Here is a 5258-nt window from a genome sequence, read left to right as displayed (position 1 = left end):
CAACTAGTTAGCAAAATTGTCCCATATGTTTGGGATTAGCCCCTCTCCAGTTGCCCTTTCTTTTTTCTGCAGCTTTGATTATTTTTATTCTCCATTCTATTATCGTTCCTGATAAATAAATAGAAAGGATTTTGTTTTGTTTTGATGCGAAAATGAAAGTAATACGTATATATATTTATATATGTCTATTAATTTTGAGCGTACGCATACATATGTGTGTATATATATATATATATATATATATATATATATATATATATATATATATATATATATATATATATATATATATATATAATGTATATATATATATATATATGCAATATATATGAATTTATATATATACCCGTTATTTTATTCTTTTAAAATATTATCCTGTTTACCCGAATATCATTGATTTTTACAATATTTTATAAGTAATTCTCATTCCGTTGACCACAGAAGTAGACCTTCTCAATCACCATTTCCTGAATAGCTTTTTCCGGTCTGATCAGACCAATTCATCAGGCCCAGGAATCTAATCTCCCAATATGAATTTAATATCTGTTGAAGTCGTTCCTCATATAGATGCAATCCGAGTGGCCTCGCTCGATACAGGGCAATAACAGTATCCTATATTGCGTCTCATGACGTCGTTAAATATTGATGGCTGTCACTACGGACTGTTCGTTCATCCCTTGCGATAGGGTTTCAGGCCTGACTGCCTTCCAGCCCTGTCTTTCAGTTTTGACCTGCGGCTGTTGGACGTTTCTTTTTCGACCCCTCACCAACTAGCACGTTTTCGAATTGAACCGAATTGAATATAGAATTTAGGCCAAAGGCCAAGGGCTGGGACCTATAAGGTCATTCAGCGCTGCAACGGAAACTGACAGTACAAGGTTGAAAGGTGTAACAGGAGAAAAACCTCGGAGTTGCACTATGAAACAATTGTTAGGAGAGGGTGGAAAGTAAGATGGAAGAAAGAGAATATGAAAGGAGGCAAAGTAAAAGGAACGAAAGGGGTTGCAGCTAGGGGCCGAAGGCACGCTGCAAAGAACCTCAAGTAATGCCTACAGTGCACCGCACGAGGTGCACTGACGGCACTACCCCCTTCCGGGGACTAGCATGTTTTCAAAATCCCACGTAGATGTGATTTGTCTTCGAATTTCCATAGATCTTGGTCCCTTATCTTACTCCTAATAATGACATTTCCCTCTTCCGACTCGCCAGTATCAAAACCTTACTGGCATTCACCTTGTTTTATACTTATTTTCTAAAGGGCCACTTTCATGCGTTTCTTGTCATACTCTCCTTCACAAGATTACTTTCATTTGAATCTTTACTGTGTCAAACTACCTGTGCGAGTGGACCGAAGAGAATCCATTATGACAGAATAAGGTATGGGAGTCAATTGATAAAAAGTTATTTTAACCGTATCTAACTTCTTTTTCGTCTAATTACACTACAGGTGTAAATCTTTAGTATTTACTGGTGCAAATCTTTAGTATTTACTGGTGTAAATCTTTAGTATTTACTGGTGTAAATCTTTAGTATTTACAGGAGTAAATTTTAGTATTAACAGGTGTAAATCTTTAGTATTTACAGGTGTAAATCTTTAGTATTTACAGGAGTAAATCTTTAGTATTTACAGTGGTAAATCTTTAGTATTTACAGGTGTAAATCTTTAGTATTTATAGTTGTAAATATTCAGTATTTACAGTGTAAATCTTTAGTATTTAAAGTGGTAAATTTTTAGTATTTAAAGTGGTAAATCTTTAGTATTTACAGTTGTAAATCTTTAGTATTTACAGGTGTAAATCTTTATTTACAGGTGTAAATCTTTAGTATTTACAGGTGTAAATCTTAGGTATTTATAGGTGTAAATCTTTAGTATTTACAGGTGTAAATCTTTAGTATTTATGGTTGTAAATCTTTAGTATTTACAGGTGTAAATCTTAATTTACAGGTGTAAATCTTTAGTATTTACAGGAGTAAATCTTTAGTATTTACAGTGTTAAATCTTTAGTATTTACAGGTGTAAATCTTTAGTATTTATAGTTGTAAATATTCAGTATTTACAGTGTAAATCTTTAGTATTTAAAGTGGTAAATCTTTAGTATTTATAGTGGTAAATCTTTAGTATTTACAGGTGTAAATCTTTAGTATTTACAGGTGTAAATCTTTAGTATTTATAGGTGTAGATCTTAGGTATTTACAATGTAAATCTTTAGTATTTACAGGTGTAAATCTTTAGTATTTACAGGCGTAAATCTTTAGTATTTACAGGTGTAAATCTTTAGTATTTACAGGTGTAAATCTTTAGTATTTACAGGTGTAAATCTTTATTTACAAGTGTAAATCTTTATTATTATTTACAGGTGTAAATCTTTAGTATTTACAGTTGTAAATCTTTAGTATTTACAGGTGTCAATCTTTATTTACAGGTGTAAATCTTTAGTATTTACAGGTGTCAATCTTTATTTACAGGTGTAAATCTTTAGTATTTACAGGTGTAAATCTTTAGTATTTACAGGTGTAAATCTTAGGTATTTACAGGTGTAAATCTTTAGTACTTCGAGTTTGATATATCTAATGACTATGAGTGACTCAGGATAACTAAATATGCTGCTATTATTTATGTTAGTAACTTGACATATTATGTTAATTACTGAAATTGAATAGATAGCAAAATAACGGTGGTTACCTATTCCTTAAGCTATGTTCTAAGAGAAATTAAAAAACTCACCGTGATAGCACTAAAACAAGAAGTTGAGATATTAGAAGCAAAAAAATCTTGAAATATATTCTTAATCAGCTTTAAAAACAAAGAATGAAAATCTTTTCCTAACGAACGGTAGGGTTAAGCCATATCTGCGTTGATGAAAGTATATCTCAATTAAAACGAAGAGATATCAGCGAGTAATCTGAGTTGGGACTGGCTTAGGTTCGCCATGCGTTATGATATTCTTTATCCTATGATAATCGAGTACGAAAAATGTTAATTCCTAATCATATATAATTAATCAAAGGATTAACATGAATTTAAAGCTTTTCGGAAAACGACAGATGATTATTTATATTCGAAATAAAACAAACAGAAAATTCACTGGAAAACAAAGCCGTAGCAGTTATAAATAACCTGAATTACCAAAGGTTTTGTTTTTGCCCTTCAGCGATGTGATTTAGATCTCCAATAACTGTCGAGCAAGAATTTATTGCGCATGTTAAGTGATCTACGGCATCAGGTCGGGAGGCAAATGATTCGCCCGGCGTGGAAACCTCAGCCTCCGAGAGGACAAGAGGGTTGGATCCTAAATAAAAGATTCCTGGTCTATGGAGAGGAAAGGAACGTATGAGGGTTACAAATCAATGAAAATAAATACAGAGTTAGAGAGAGAATTCAGAGAGAGAGAGAGAGAGAGAGAGAGAGAGAGAGAGAGAGAGAGAGTTGGTAAAAGACTCGCTAATTTGCATACCATTCTCATTTTTCAATTAAAAGTTTATGAACAAAATAAATCCTCATTCATTAGCAGGTCTTCTTACTATTCCAAATGTGGCAATCAATGTAAGGGTACAAGCAATATTTACTTGATCATATAGTGAAAAAATTTTTTTTTTTTTGCTTTCAGAATACTAAATTATTGATATTCTATTCATCTGGAGCTGGAACATTAAATATTTTGATCAGATTCCTAACATCATATAGAAGCACAGTTATTCAGTCCTATACATTCTGCTCGTGAAGATGAAATGTAAAAATAATTATCGCTTGCACCAGTATCTGAGGGTTATACATTAAGTTTAGTAAACGTTCATTTATTCTTAAGAAATACTTTTGGGAGCACATGGTTAGGGCCATACCATATTTGTTAGAGTACTTTTGCGCAAGATATTGCAAATTGAAATTACGTTAATACTCGCAGGGCCTCCTAAACATGCAACATGCAAATCCTTTCAGTACAAACACAATCACCCTTGAGGCTTCAATCTGTTCAGGGCTATCGAAAGTTTGGATTTGCTTTAAAGCAGGAGTAAGTAAAAGGTTCTGCAATTAATGTTGCCAGTTAAGCAAGGCATTAAGATATGAAGATAAAATTTTATCCATTTATAGTTATAAGGACTTTGGAAGCCTATTTATTAAAGCTTATCTTCCTAAATAATTTGTTTACCTTTCTCAAACTGGAATATTGGGATGTTTTTAGGACTTGATAAGTATCCTCAGGTCTGATTTCGGGATGTGGATTTTTAGATTTTCTTTTGTAATATTTGTGACAAATGATTACATTAGGTCTTTTCATAAGAGATTGTTTCGGGAAAGGGAGAAAGCGGTAACATAATTTAACATGATAATACTCCGTTAAAATGGAGATCAGGCAGGCAGACTGTCTAATAATCATATATATCATATAATTATGATTATTTTCTGTATAAATAGTACAATATGCTGACAAAATGTATATTAAGGTATAGACGATATTTTTTTAAATAGCGTTTCAGGCGCCCATGGCATTCTTTATAGAACGATTCTTTAACCTTCTTGATTCTTTGTTTCTTACAGAACATGTCCTCGATAACGATATAAAACAATTCAGTTCCTAGAATGACAGTTGACAGTTTATTTCCTAAAACAACACATTCACCTTATCATAATCCACAAAAGCAAACATTAAGAGCTCCTAATCATTAGATATCACCTTCATATGGTCTTTGGTATAACAAAGGTATAAGAATTCCTGTCTTTTAATCACGCATTTCAAGGGATTTGTTTTTCTACAAGCGTTGGCTTTCAAGCGAACTCTTCAAGCACAAAGCTGCTTTACTAAAATGGATGTGAAGCTTTGTATCGTTTTAGCTCTTAATGTTATTTCTCCTACAGAGTAAACTGATTTATGATGCTAGAAGGAATTTTCTTGGGACTGATGGTATAGCGATTAAATCTACGCGTTTCCATTTTGCTGCATTTCCTGAAACATTAATTCGGTTTGTAATGACAAGGAAGGATTTCGAGGATGATGATAAAGCACCTATGTAAAGTCTTAATATTTTGCATTATCTGAAGGCTAAAACAATACATTTATTATTCATGAATTGTCGCTGTGTTAGTATATGGTCAAACCTCTCTGTTCCAATTTGTGTTTTATATCGTTATTACTCGTTTCAGCTGACTTCTGTAAGGGATTAAAAAGGGCACTGAGATTATTAAAAAGAGATCTTTTTTGTAAAAATACCTTTACTATGACGAAATGTTTCTGAGTAAGAGTGCATTTACGAATATCACT

This window comes from Macrobrachium rosenbergii, chromosome 8 (assembly GCF_040412425.1).
Source record: "Macrobrachium rosenbergii isolate ZJJX-2024 chromosome 8, ASM4041242v1, whole genome shotgun sequence".
In the NCBI taxonomy this organism is placed as follows: domain Eukaryota; kingdom Metazoa; phylum Arthropoda; class Malacostraca; order Decapoda; family Palaemonidae; genus Macrobrachium; species Macrobrachium rosenbergii.
This window is presented reverse-complemented; position numbering follows the sequence as displayed.